The 15,298-nt window shown below is 44.2% G+C and overlaps 1 pseudogene across 1 annotated transcript; it reads right to left on the reverse strand.

Annotated features, from left to right (window-relative positions):
• Nucleotides 1-1,193: 1,193 nt before the first annotated feature.
• On the reverse strand, nt 1,194-2,230 carry LOC116555492 (annotated as a pseudogene). The gene has a single exon (XR_004270550.1). The product of XR_004270550.1 is annotated as a dnaJ homolog subfamily C member 8 pseudogene (transcript).
• Nucleotides 2,231-15,298: the final 13,068 nt, after the last annotated feature.

Consider the following 15,298-nt stretch of genomic DNA (forward strand, 5'->3'; position numbering starts at 1 on the left):
GCCCAAGCAATCCTACCTCAGTCTCCTGAGTAGCTGGGACTACAGGTGCATGCCACCACACCTGACTAATTTTTGTATTTTTTGTAGAGATGGGGTTTTGCTACATTGCCCAGCCTGGTCTCCAACTCCTGTGTGCAAGCAATCTGCATGCCTCAGCTTCCCAATGTGCTGGGATTGCAGGCATGTGCCACCACTCTTGGCTTCTTCTGGGCTTCTTGAAAGAGAAGAAATAGCATCAATTTTGCTGCATTTTATTGGTCAAGGAAAGTCACAGTGCCAGTCCTGAGTCGAGGAAAGGTAATGAATTTAATGGGTGAAGTGGCACACACTTATAGGCAAGGAGGGGATTGACAGCAAGTCTTTTTGGAGAGTATCTCCCACAGATACAAATAAATAAGCCATAACTAAAATTTAGTGAGAACTTCTGTGTCAGACAGCAGGCCAAGTACCTGACATGTATGATCTCATGAAATCCTCATACATAATATCCCCATATCTAGTGAAGTAGGAATCATTCTTATCCTCATCTTATAAGCAAGCAAGTGGAACCTGGCAGAGGTTAAATAAATAACCCTAGGTCAAATACCTAATCAATGATGATGCCAGGATTCAAGCTCCTTGGAGTTTGATTTGTTGTACTCTGAGAGGGAGCTGACTGAACTGGTTGAGAACTCAGTCCTGTGGGCCATCGCACTGTAGTAAATGGTATGAGAGAGGGTTCAGAGGAGAAAGATCTCTTCTATTTGGGGGTTCAGAAAAGTCTTCAGGAAAGATGCCATTTGAGTTGGATGTCAACACTTAGGGATGATTTAGACCTGGACAAATTTGTGAATTAAGGATTTCTTGTAGGCAGAAAACATCATGAGTATATATTTGAGGAGAGGAAGCAGGGGCATGCACTGAGACTAGCAATCAGTTTAGCTTGGGTGGCCTCTAGAATTCAAAGAAGGAGACAGCAAGAGCTGTCAGAGAAGTTTGGGGTCAGATGATGAAAATACTTGAATGCCAGACTGAGATATTTGGGCCTTTATTTAGTGGAAACTAAGGAGACATTTAGTGTTTTGGAACAAGAGCTTTATTTAATTTTATTTAATTTTTTTTTAAGCAATATGTTTAATTGGATGATTTCCACAAACTATCCACGAAGTTTCTAACCATCACAATTCAGTGAAGTACAAAACATTAAGTTACAGGCTGTGGGAAGAGAAGGCAGCACCAGTGGTGGCACCTTCCAATCCTGGTGGTTCTAGGGGCAGGGAGAGGGGAAGGTCTTCTTTTTAAACTAAGCCCCTCATTTCAATGTACTAAAGAATTACTCTGATCGATATTAAATTGTATTGAAAAAAAATGGACTAAAAAGCAAATACTACTCTATGTTGGGGTGGAAGTGGGAGGAAAGAATGAGTCCTTCGAAGCAGGAAGGGAGACAGCAGGGGGAAGGTTCTGTGCCTGTGACCCTGGGCGGTCACTCACGCTGCTCCATTTTTACTTTTGGTGGTCTCAGGAAGGTCCGATTTTTCTTCTCTTTCTTCCCCTTTGTATTGGCTTGGAAATTTCGCCAGCTGTCTACACGACCATCTCGACTTTCCTCAAAGTTTTTCTGCCACTCTCTTTCTTGTTTGGCTTTTTCTTGAGCTTCGATCTCTTCCTCCCTTTGTCGTTTCCTTTCATGCATCTCTTTGGCTTCTCTCTCTTTCCTTTTAATTTCCAGCTCGGCAAAGAGTTTCATTGTCCGTTTATATACAGCTTGTTTGAACAGCTCAGGATCATCCTCCTCTACAATCGTAGGTTTTCCTTCCTTCTTTAATTGTTTTTTTTTTGCTCTTTCACAGTGTGTTCCACGTATTGTTTTCCTGCCTGAATTATATCCAGGGCCCTCTTCTTTAGCTCCTGATCCAGTAGCAACTTGTAAGCTTTGTCCACAGCTTCAAAAGCCTTTTGTGCTCTGTCAGCATCATCTCGATTTTTGTCAGGATGCACCAATATGGATAACTGCCGAAACCTCTTTTTTATTTCTTCATCTGTAACTTCAGGATCGATCTGAAGAACCTCAAATGGGTTCAAATTGAAGTAAGAGGAACCAGGATGGGTCAGGCTTTCAATCTGATTTTTGGATGTTAGAACCGAGTCTCTCTTCTCTATTTGTTTCACCTCACTGTAGAAGGTCATAAATGCTGCCTCTGTGCTGCCTCCGCCGCCCGAAGTCCCGCTCTCTCCTGAAGCTGCCATTTCCCCCAATTTTATTTAATTTTAATTTTTTTTTTTGAGATGAAATTTGCTCTGTTGCTGGAGTATAATGGCATGATCTTGGCTCACTGCAACCTCTGCCTCCTGGGTTCAAGTGATTTTCCTGCCTCAGCCTCCTGAGTAGCTGGGATTACAGTTGCTCACCACCATGCCCAGCTAATTTTTGTGTATTTTTAGTAGAGACGGGGTTTCACCATGTTGGCCAGGCTGGTTTTGAACTCCTGACCTCAGGTGATTCGCCAGCCTCAGCTTCCCAAAGTGCTGGGATTACAGGCATGAGCCACTGTGCACAGCCAAGAGCTTTATTTTTAAAGGTTAAAATCACTGGCTGGGCATGGTGGCCCACGCCTGTAATCCCAACACTCTGGCAGGCCGATTGATCACGAGATCAGGAGTTCGAGACCAGCCTGGCCAACATAGTGAAACCCCATCTTTACTAAAAATACAAAAATTAGACGGGCATGGTGGCATGCACCTGTAGTCCCAGCTACTCAGGAGGCTGAGGCAGGAGAATTGCTTAAACTTGGGAGGTGGAGGCTGCAGTGAACTGAGATCATGCCATTGCACTACACAGCATGGGCAACAGAGTAAGACTCCATCTCAAAAAAAAAAAAAATTACAGGGTAGACTTGATGTACTGAAATGGAGATACCGAGGCAGGATGAGCAAACCAAATACTTTTTCAATGAGTCAGTTGAGAGGGGAATTTTATACTGACCATCCATTGGAGTGGTAAAGAGTTATGGAATAGTAGACGTATTGAAGGGTTTGGTAGTTGAGGAAGGAATCAAAAATAGATCTAGAATATCCAGCCTGAGTAACCAAAATAATAGAGATGGGGCAGACTTGAAGAACATATAATTATTTAAATTTGGGGGCTACGAAATTGACTTCAAACGGTGGTGTTGACCTTGTGAGGGACCAAGGTGGACTTCTGGGAGTTGGTCCAAAGGTGAGAGCCATTTATAATGAAGAAACATGATACTTTTCTTTTCTTTTCTTTTTTCTTTTTTTTTGAGACAGAGTCTCGCTCTATCGCCAGGCTGGAGTGCAGTGGCACTATCCCGGCTCACTGCAATTTCCGTTTTCCGGTTTCAAGCAATTCTCCTGCCTCAGCCTCCCCGAGTAGCTGGGACGACAGGCACGCGCCACCACGCCAGAATAATTTTTTGTAGTTTTTAGTAGAGACGGGGTTTCACCATGTTGGCCAGGATGGTCTCGATCTACTGACCTCGTGATCCACCCGCCTCGGCCTCCCAAAGTGCTGGGATTACAGGCGTGAGCCACCGCGCCCGGCTACTTTTCTTTTTAATTAATTTGCAAGACATTGCAGACCAGTGACCTGTTTTTCTCCTTTTCTCTTCGTTACTCTCAATTATTCCCCAAATTAGTCAGATGCAGTGGCCCACACCTGTGGTCCCAGATACTCAGGAGATTGAGGTGAGAGGATTGCTTGAGCCCAGAAGTTCTGGGCTGTAGTGCGCTATGCCCATGGGTATCTATACTAAGTTCAGTGTCAGTATGATGACTCCAGAGTTCTGGGGATTGCCAGGTCACCTAACGAGGGGTGAACTGGCCCAGATCAGTAATGGAGCAGGTCAAAACTCCCTTGCTGATCAGCAGTGAGATCTTGCCTGTGGATAGCCCCTGCACTCCAGCCTGGGCAATGTGAGAAGAAAAGTTCCTTTTTAAAGTTTCTTTTCTTGTTAAAGAATAAGTGTGCTAATAACTTTGTTAAGCCCTATCCTATGTAGTGTTAGACATAGCATGCTTACAGACATGTAGCACATTCCATGTCCTTGTACTTTAATCAAGATATCTGTGCTGTACATGCTCACAGATGTGTCCTAACTCTCCATTGCTTTTACTGGTTTAGAAAAGTTTTAAGTTATTAGCCAATCGGGTTTTAGTTTAAATCGTGAGGTCTGGCTCCAGCCAATGGGGATCAGACACAGCAGTAAGGACAGCCCAAATGTGTAAGGGATAAATGTGTGTGTTTTCCTTTGTTCATTGTACTCTTGTGGCATAATTGCTAGCACAGGTACCCTTCCTGCAGTCTAGGAAGTAAAAATTGCATTGCTAAAAGATCCTTTGTTTTAGTGCTAATTTTTCTTTGCAGCACCAAGCATCTATTTCCAACACACAACATGATGAGACTCTATCTCTTAAAACAAACAGGCAAACAAACCTCAAAGTAACTCAAACCCAGTGAAGTGTCTGGCCTGATCCATTGGCTTTTACTATCTCCCACCCATATCTCTTTCCCTGCTACTCTCACATTAATATCCTAAGAGGTAGTGCCTTATATCAGGGCAATTGGTGCTCAGTGGAGCACTGTGCCTTGATCACCTGCTTTACATATAAGGAAAATGAGACAGAGAAAAGTTAAATGCCCAGCATGACATAGAGCCTGAATGACCTGATTCAGAGCAGGAGGGAGGGCATTTATGACCTTTATTCACAGCGTGTGGGGTGGCAGAAGGCCAAGTCATGGTCAGATGAAACAAATACATAGGGGAGGGAAGAGTATGGCTTTGTGACCTGGCAGCATCAGGACTAATCCTGGGATAGATAGAGCTGTGAACTGATGACTCAGTTTCCTTTGCAGAGGCTGGAAAATCAAGATATTTACTCAATAAGAGCCTTCGTAGGTTCAGGTTAGAAGATTCTGTAATGGTGCTGTGATTAAGGACTTTCATTCTGATTAGAATTACACCCTAGCAAATGAGTGGGAACTATTGGAACTTAAGTAGCTGCTCAACAGAACGAATGCAGTTATTTCTGAAGTGGCTTGTTAACTTGTTACCTGCTCTCTTGTTTTTCATTTGCTCCAGATCTGGGCGTGTGGATTCTGGGGTCCTGGGAATGGCAGCTGGGATTTGCAGTATTTAATGTGGAGCATTTCCTACCACTCTGCCTCATTACCGACACTCACTCTCATCATTCATCAAAAGATTCGTAGCCCCTTGAGGAGGAGAAGAGGAGTGGGAGATTGTGTAAGTTGCCTGTAACAGGTCCCGTGCTCAGGGGAAAGGGACCACATAGGAGGAGGTTTCCAAGAGCTACAATTTGTTAAGGACCTTCTAGGTCAAGCTATTGCTACCTGTGTGCATATGCTAAAACAATACTACTGTTAATATTTATAACAGTGACAATAATAACTGTCATTTATTTCACAGTTTCAACAAATCTTACAGTGGGCTGTATATAATTTAGAATCCTCTTACCAGCTCCTTTTGCAGGTGAAAAAATAGATTTCTCAGTTCCATAGCTTTAAATCCTGTTTCAGACATCAAAGTTTGTGCTTTGTCTTCCGTGAAAGGAACTGAAATTGCGACTTTCTTTTCTAAGACAGGGTCTCACTCTGTAAATCAGGCTGGAGTGTAGTGGTGTGATCAGGGCTCATTGCAGCCTCGACCTCCCGGGGCTCAAGCAATCCTCCCACCTCAGCCTCCCGAGTAGCTGGGACTACAGGTGAGCACCATCATGCCTGGCTAATTTAAAACAATGTTTTTTGTGGTGATATAGTTTTGACATGTTGCCTAGGCTGGTCTCGAGCTTCTGGGCTCAAGTGATCCGCCTTCCTTGGCCTCCTGAAATGCTGGGGAAATTGCTATTTTCTATCTTACGTGGTGGGGAATAGGGATGTTCGGATAGGCCTTTGAATCTAGTTTTCAGTTGTTTCCATACCATCTTTTGGTTGTTTCAGTGAGTTTGGACTATATATATATATATATATATATATATATGCATTTTTCCCAACATTGTAATTCTTCATCCTTCCCCGTCATCATGGTAGTCATGGGTTAGGATGCTCATGGGAATAATTTAGACTTGAACATTAGGAAAAGCTGGACCAAACACAAAACTGGCCACAAACACAGAGCTTGTGGATTTATTTTATTTTTAAAATTACTTGTTTGTTTAATTTTAATAGCTTTAGGGGTACAAGTGGTTTTGGTTTCATGGATATATTATATAGTGGTGAAGTCTGGGCTTTTAGTGTACCTGTCACCTGAGTAGTGGACATTATACCCAATAGTTAATTTTCCATCCTTCTCTACCCCTGCTACCATCTCTGCTTCTGAATCTCCAGTGTCCAGTATAACACTCTATATGGCCCTGTGTACCCATAGCGTAGCTCTTGCTTGTAAGTGAGAACAGGCAGTATTTGATTTATGTGGATTTATTTTGGGTCGTCTTCCCCTCTGTAGCGAGGCTGGCCTCTGCCAATGGGAGGTGAACATTTTGAAGCTACAAGTGAATCAATATTTACCAGGCTTAGCTTAAGGAAATAGGTAATATTGATTAGAAGGGAAACCTATTGCATGTTAGGGAAATACAGCTGGCTAAGTACGCAGCTTAGTGTCATGAAAGCAACACAGATTCTGCAATCCAACAGACACTGGTTTAAATTTTGTCTCCACAACTAGCCTTGCAACTTTGAGCAATTCTCACAATCATTCTGGGGCTCAGTGTCCTTGGCTATAAAATGCACCTCCCTCACAGTCTTGCTCTGAAGATGCTATCGCTACTATCAGTAGATGCCAAGACTTCCTGCTCCTCGGGTGCTATGATAACTGTTTTAAGTACATGCTGTGTGTGTGTTTATGCTTTTATTGATGCTTGGAGGCTTCCAGACCTTTATTTTGGAAATAGGAGCATCAGTTTTTGCTATTATGTTTTTCTTTACTTTTTTTCTATTTTGTGGTAATTGAAGTATTTTTTTTTAACCTCAGTTTTTTTGAACACCCTAGCCTGCTCCTGCTCTCCTTAGAGACAAATAGGACATGTCGACAAGGAATTATGAAATTCTAGGGAATAAGCAGGATACTCCTGGATGCTGTTGTGGAGTAAAGGGAAAAATCCAAGCAGAAGGCAAGACACAGAGAGGCTGTGCGCAGGACTGTTCATACAGCTGCTCTTCTTTCTGGGGTAGTGGCAGCCCTCATGATCTCTAAAACACTTTTGTGATCAGTCTTCCATTGTCTTAACAGATAGCATCTAGCTTCCTTCCATACTAATCACCTTATTAAATGTTTGCTTGGCCATGACCTTCTTGTTCTGTCCTGAATACACTTTTTTACTGTGTGTGTGTGTGTGTGTGTGTGTGTGTGTGTGTGACAGAGTCTTGCTCTATTGCCCAGGCTGCAGTGCAGTGGTACCATCTCGGTTTGCTGCAACCTCTGTCTCCCAGCTTCAAGTGATTCACTGCCTCAGCCTCCTGAGTAGCTGGGATTACAAACGCCCACCACTATGCCCAGCTACTTTTTGTATTTTTAGTAGAGACAGAGTTTTACCGTGTTGGGCAGGTTTGGTCTCAAACTCCTGGCCTCAAGTGATCTGCCTGCCTTGGCCTCCCAAAGTGCTGGGATTACGGCCGTGAGCCACCACGCCTGGCTGCTTTTTTATTCTTTACAACATGGGCAGGCTGGGGATTTTTCAAATCTTTAAGTCCTGTTTCTCTTTTGATTATTAATTTAACCTTTAATTTGTGTCTCTTCTTTTGCAGTTTATAAGCAGTCCAGAGAAACCATTCTTCCCTCTCAACAGTATTTAGAGATTTCTTTTGCCAAATATCTTATTTCATTGCTTAAAAGTTCTACTTCCCACAAAACACTAGGCCACAAACACAATTAAGCCAAGTTCATTGCAACTTGATAACAAGAATCACCTTCCGCCAGTTTCCTATAACATGTTCCTAATTTGCATCTAAGACCTCATCACAATGGCCTCTACTGTTTATATTTCTACCAGCATTCTGATCATGACCACTTAGGTAATCTCGAAGAAGACTGAGTGAGGCTTTCTCTACAACTTTCTTCTTTTTCTGAGCCCTCACCAAATTGCCCTTAAGACTCCTTTCATGGTGATGTACCTCAGAACTTTTCCAGCCTCTACCCATTACTCAATTCCAAAGCTGCTTCCACATTTTTAGATATTTGTGATTGTAGCACTCCATTTCTCAGTACCAAGTTCAGTCATAGTCTGCTCACATAGCTGTAACAAAGTACCATGGACTGGCTAATTTATAAACAACAGAAATTAACTGCTCACCGTTCTGGAGGCCGGGAAGTCCAAGATTAAGGGGCTAGCAGATTCAGTGTGTGGTGAGGGCTTGCTCTCTGCTTCAAAGACAGCGCCTTGCTGCTGTGTCCTCATGTGGCAGAAGGGGCAAGGGGGCCTTTTGACAAGGGTGCCTCTTTGACAAGGGCGATATTCCTAAATCACCTCCTGAAGGCCTCATTTCCTAATACAATCACACGGGACTAAATTCCAGCATATGAATTAATTTCGGAGTAACACAGACGTTCAGATGATAGCACTGAGTGCCGGATATTTTTGTACCTCTATAAATATTTTTTGAGGTTTGTTCTGGGACATATTTAAGTTACCTGGAAGCAGTTTGATCCTTTCAGGTATTTCTTGTAATAATTATTAGATGGGACTGGAGCAGAGCTCAGTGTAGGGATAATTATTTTCCATGACCGAGGCAAAACCCTACTGTGTACTCCACCCAATGACTTATGAGTCCTGTGGTTTTCTAATCTTGCTAGTGGGAATAGGCACTATTTCAAGCCCTGTTTGAACACTGGGCACTTTAATCTTTTTGGATGGTTCTTTCCCTGGCCTGGGTAGTTTCCTAACATATATGCATGGATCGGTCAGTACTCATTATACACTCGAGGGGTACCCTGTGCGGATCTCTGGAGTTCTGTCTCTGTGCACTGCCCTCTTCTCGGCTACCTTGTGCTGTGAACTCTAGTTACTTTCTTATTGGACTCCCCAGTTGGTTTGTCTTCCCAACTCAGGGAGTCTGCAAAGCTCGGCCTGGTTTCCCCTCCGTGTGCAGAGGTCTGAAAACTCCCTTAAGAGAGCACACTGGGGCAATCCTTTGGCTCACCTTCTTTGTTCTGTAGGGGCTCACAGCCTTTGTTGCCTACATGTCCAGCATATCTTGAAAATGTTTGTTTCACATATTGGGTCTGTTTTTTTGTTTTATTTTGTTTTTGAGCCTGATTTTGAGTGACTTACACAAGGTTCTGCAACAAGCGAGAGGTGGAACTGAGACTTGAACTCAGCTGGGTTCTGGACAGCCACCATATATTTACATATATATTTTTTGAGACAGTGTCTCACTTTGTTGCCCAGGCTGGAGTACAGCAGCACCATCATGGCTCACTGCCGCCTCAAACTCCCAGGCTTAAGCAATCCTCCCACCCCAGCCTTCTGAGTAGCTAGAACTATGGGCATGCACCACCATGCCCAGCTATTTTTTTTATTTTTAAAAAATTTTTTGTAGAGATGGGGTTTTTCTGTGTTGCCCAGGATGGTTTCAAACTCCTCTTGGGCTCAAGCAATCTGTCTGTCTCAGCCTCCCAAAGTGCTGGGATTATAGGCATGAGCCATGGCACGCAGCCTTGGTCTGTTTTTTGTTGTTTTAGATGTGAGAGCAAATCTAGTCTCTGTTATTCTATCTTATGTACCCAATTTAATTTTAATTGTATTTTACTGTTTTTGAGATGGAGTCTTACTCTGTCTAACCTCCATCTCCATCTCCTGGGTTCAAGAACTTCTCCTGCCTCTTGAGTAGCTGGGATTATAGTGTGTGCCACAATGCCTGGCTAAGTTTTGTATTTTTATTAGAGACAGGGCTTTGTCATGTTGGCAAGGCTAGTCTTGAACTCCTGACCTCAGGTGATTGGCCCACCTTGGCCTCCCAAAGTGCTGGGATTACAGGTGTGAGCCAGTGCACCCAGCCGCGTGCCCAATTTTAAATATAAAAATATATATACTAATTAAAAAAGACATAAAATGAGTCACCTTATATTCTAGAAATAACTACTATTGACTTTTTTTCAATGTCTTCACAAGTCTTGTATGCTGTGTAGTAAAAATGGTTTTTGGGGTCGGAGACTTGGGACTAAATCTGCCACTCATTTTCTGCGTCACCTTTTATAAGTTATTAAAACTCTTTAGTTTTGAATTTCTCATCTAAATTGTAGAGGCAATGATATTTATCTCATGAGTTGCTGCAAGGACTAAATAAAACTGTAAAGCACCTAGTACAGTGCCAGATATATAGTGAATGCCTAAGAATGGGTAGTTAATGCTTAGGGTCATGAGTTAGGGAAAAATAAGGCAGAGAGAAGCAGATTTGAGCAATCTGTGTGCCCTGGGATAAATGCCATAAACTGTTAGGGTGCCTCCCTGCTATGGCAGTTTTGGAGATTAGACCCTTGATGCTCGCATGTGGTGGCAATTCAGAAAGCTTCATGGTTGAGTTGCATGAAAAGTGCAGCTGGGGTGGAGGAACAGGAGTCCATGTTGAAGATGTGGACAAATGGGTATCAGTGTGGCGTAATCATCATCATCCCAGAGAAGGAAAGTCAGACTGACAGAGCTGGGGGAATGACTGAGGGATTCACCCATGCAGCCCTGAAAAGAAAACCCATTCGGTTTTACATACAGATAAAAAATAATCTAGGCCGGGTGCAGTGGCTCACGCCTGTCATCCCAGTACTTTGGGAGGCCGAGGTGGGTGGATCACGAGGTCAAGAGATCGAGACCATCCTGGTCAACATGGTGAAACCCCGTCTCTACTAAAAATACAAAAAATTAGCTGGGCATGGTGGTGCATGCCTGTAATCCCAGCTACTCAGGAGGCTGAGGCGGGAGAATTGCCTGAACCCAGGAGGCGAAGGTTGCGGTGAGCCGGGATCGCGCCATTGCACTCCAGCCTGGGTAACAAGAGCGAAACTCCGTCGCAAAAAAAAAAAAAAAAAAAAAAAAAAAAAAATCTAATTCAGTCAGTGCAAGCTTCAGTGGACTAGTTCTTTAGTTCTAGAATTGCTTGTTCTTGGGACAGAGAGGAAAGTGGAGTGGTTGATTTCAGCATGAAAGGGCTTAGCTAAAGGCAAATTGAGACTCTTTTTAACCTCTAAGAGCTCTATGCATAATACAATCTAGCTTTTTTATTCTCCCTTGATAGGTTTTAAAAATATCATCAAATTACATCATTTGCTGTTGCTACTAGTTGAAGCTTTTAACTCCCTATCTTGTTTGGGCCAGACGTGGTGTGGAAGGTGACTCAAGGTCAGTAATTTGGTCTCTGCTCCTAAGTTATCACTCTGTTTTTCTTTCTGTCTTTCTTCCATAGATAAAAGGGGCCCAGGAGCACTGTCGTCTGTTGAGTGACTTTCATTTGTAACTTTAAAAGAGGTTGTCCGAAGGTTTAAAAAATTTCCCAAGGTGGGAGTTTTAATATTCAGAGATGCAGCCTGCTTTTTGGCAGCTGAATTCTTTTGTTGCTGACAGAAATCAGAAAAGCTCTGGAGTTTAGGGGAAAAGATTCTTGTTTTTAAAATTGCTCCTGAAATCACTCTGTTATTGTTAGAAAAATGTTCACTTTGTGGATAATGAGGACATAATTCCGATCCCCATGCCAGCCCTGCCCCAGGAGCTCAGTGTGGCCTGCCGCCTGCTGCCTCGGCTGTGGGCTCTTTGTGTTGCCTTCTGAGCTGGGGTCAGGCATTCCAAAATCTCTCTTTCAATTCAACACAGTCATCTTGTGGTTCATATTAAAAAAAATACTGGGGTGTCATTCAAACCTCTTTTTTCCTAAAGGGCAGAAATTAGACACATGGGGACCCCAGTCTTTAATACTGGCCAAAATATGCCACCAGGACCAAGATTATGAATTATGGAAAGAGCACCACCGAAGCCAATAGTGCTTAAACTTGAAACTTTTCTTCCATGTCTGCTATGCATTGCATAGTGCAAGGTTATTTAAGTTTGGCACTATTGGCATTTTGTGCTGGGTAATTCCTTGTGGTGGCGGAGGCTGTCCTTCGTTGGATGTTTAGCAGCATCCCTGGCCTCCACTTCCTGGATGTCAGTAGCACACTTACATACTTCCGGTTGGGACAACCAAAAAGGTCTTCTGATATTGCCGAATGTTCTTGGGTAGGGAGCGGGGCAAGATCACCTTTGATTGAGAACTGTTGGCACAGTAGTTAGAAACCTGGGCTTGGAATCAGGAAAACCTGGGTAAAATGTGACTGTTTTTTATCAGCTGGATGGCTTTGGGATACTTAATTGACCTTTTAGGTCTCAGTAGCTTCATAGGGAGGTAAAATGGGGATGTGATTACCTACTTCACGTGCTTGTACTAAGGTCTAAGAGAAACAATGCCTGCCAAGTCTCTTTCTTTGCTGCCTCACCTTCCTCCCTGGATTCCTCGTGTCTTACTTCCCCATCAGCTTCTGCTGGCCCTGGTCTTAGGTGGCTCATAATATTCTAATCTTCTTTCTTTTTTATAGCTTTAATTTTTGTTAGGTTTAATTTTGTTTTTATATTAATAGAACACTAAAAAATTAGAAGAGAAAAAGATAAGCATCAAATAGCGTTTCTTTTTTTTTTTTAAATTTATTTTATTTTAGTTTCGGGGGTATGTGTACATGTTTGTTACATAGACATATTGCATAATGGTGGGGATTGGGTTCTAGCGTGCCTATTACCCAAATAGTGAACATTGTAACGGATAGGTAACTTTTCAATCATCACCCCTCTCCCCCTCCATCTTTTGGAAGCCCCAGTGTCTATTATTTTCTTTTCTTTTTTTTTTTTTTTTGAGACGGAGTTTCACTCATGTTACCCAGGCTGGAGTGCAATGGCACGATCTCGGCTCACCGCAACCTCCGCCTCCTGGGTTCAGGCAATTCTCCTGCCTCAGCCTCCTGAGTAGCTGGGATTACAGGCACGCACCACCATGCCCAGCTAATTTTTTGTATTTTTAGTAGAGATGGGGTTTCACCATGTTGACCAGGGTGGTATCGATCTCTTGACCTCGTGATCCACCCCCCTCGGCCTCCCAAAGTGCTGGGATTACAGGCTTGAGCCACCGCGCCCGGCGTGTCTATTATTTTCATTCATTTGTCCATGTGTACCTCTTAGCTCCCTCTTATAAGTGAGAACATGCAGCATTTGGTTCTCTGTTTCTGAGTTAGTTTACTTAGGGTAATGGCCTCCAGATACATCCATGTTGCTGCAAAGAATATGATTTCATTTCTTTTTATGGCTACAAGTATTCTGATTTTTCTTACTGAGATCTGATGTTGTCTTTCATGGCTTGGTTCCTGACCTGTGACCCAATGGTGACTCCTTTGTTCTACATTAATAGACTTTGGTGCTGGGAATGTCTGCATAGCATTTGTGGGGTCATGCTTTGCTATCTGAACTACCATCTCAATCTCTTTTAGTCCACTGACTTCAAAGGATCAGGCACACATATGATAAACATCAGGAAGAATTTCAGGTCACCCAGAGAAGGAAGTTTGGAATATCCTGGTGAGAACCTGCTGAAAGGTATTATTGAGAGAAGATAAGATTCACTTTTCTTGGGAATGGATTACACATGAGCAATAGCTCCTGCTTAAAGCTGTTTAGATACAGTCCAGTTTTGGAAGAGCAAGAATTAAAGTTCTCTTAATGTTACTAAAAGGAAATGTGCTAGAGTGAATTCTAAAAAGCGGTAATATGTTTTACCACAATAAATCAATAATATTAGAACCTGGTGTACACAAAGAGCAGTGAAAGCAGAATTGAAAGATAAATTTGAGGTCATCAGGCTCCATTGCCTCTAAACATACTTATCCAACTTCTCTCTTTTTTTTTTTTTTTGAGATGGAGTCTCACTCTGTAGCCCAGGCTGGAGTGTGGTGGCACGATCTTGGCTCACTGCAACCTCCTCCTCCTGGGTTCAAGCAATTCTCCTGCCTCAGTCTCCCGAGTAGCTGGGACTGCAGGCCCACACCACTGATGGCAGTGGCTGCTATAATCACACAGGCTGCAGCAGGGCTGCACACTCCATAAAGCCAGTGGGAGCCCCACCCCTGCTAAGTTGGAGCCAGGAGCTCCCCAGGTGCATCTGTAGCCACCAAAACTGCAGCTGCATACTCAGATGTCTTGCTCTATAGAGCAGGCCAGGATCCTCACCTGCAAACTGCAGCTATGGATCTGAGCCTCCCTGTGCTCTTATGGGGGGCTGGGAACAGGCAGGATTTGCCCTCCCAGGTGCAGCAGACCTGTGGCTGCAGACCCAGGCCTCCCACTCCACAGAGCAGGCAGGAGCCGGGGACAACCATGAGCCTTCCAAGTTGGTGGGACAGGAGCCTCTGGGTGCAGCTGCAACTGCCCTCCCAGGTGCAGGACCTGACGTCTCTGTAGCCTGCACCCTCCAGGGCCCCAGGAAGGGCTCTCCTGCCATCTCTGCAGGCTCAGGGATGTCTGCCCACTGCCTGGTCTCTTTCAGCTCCTGGTGCCTGCTCTGGTCTTGGAGCAGGGTTGGGGCCCAGCCCCAGGACCATGACTGGCAGTGGGAGGCAGACAGAGTCCTGGGCAGAAGGCGTGGGTCCCCAGAAAGGCTCCACCCTCAGACCAGGGAGGGCCTGAAGGCTAGGGGCTGGGCTGCCAGTCCAGTGGACCCAAGTGGGGACTTGTGGTGCTTTGTCTGGCTGGCGCACAACAGCCCATTATGCCCATGGACCGATTGGCACACACTTCCTTCCCTCTGAGGTCTGTAAAAGCTCTGGGCTCAGCCAAAGCAGGACAGAAGATGACCAGAGAATGAAGGGGGCAGAGAGACAACAGGATGACCAGCTGCAGAGAGGAGTACCCTCTGCTGATAGCTGGAGATGATGAAAACACCACCTGGAGGAGCTACTCTGTCTGCTAAGAGCTGCAGAGACTACCTGACTGCAGAGAAGAGGCATTCTATCCAGGGCCTCCTCTCCACTGAGAGCTGCAGACATCTGTGATGACCAGTTGCAGAGAGGAGCTACCCTCTCCAGGGCCTCCTCTCTGCTAAGAACTGAATACTTGGCCGGGCGCGGTGGCTCACGCTTGTAATCCCAGCACTTTGGGAGGCCGAGGCGGGTGGATCACGAGGTCAAGAGATCGAGACCATCCTAGTCAACATGGTGAAACCCCGTCTCTACTAAAAATACAAAAAATTAGCTGGGCATGGTGGCGCGTGCCTGTAATCCCAGCT

This window comes from Sapajus apella, unplaced genomic scaffold (genome assembly GCF_009761245.1).
Source record: "Sapajus apella isolate SASKATOON/1434 unplaced genomic scaffold, GSC_monkey_1.0 scaffold15, whole genome shotgun sequence".
Lineage (NCBI taxonomy): Eukaryota > Metazoa > Chordata > Mammalia > Primates > Cebidae > Sapajus > Sapajus apella.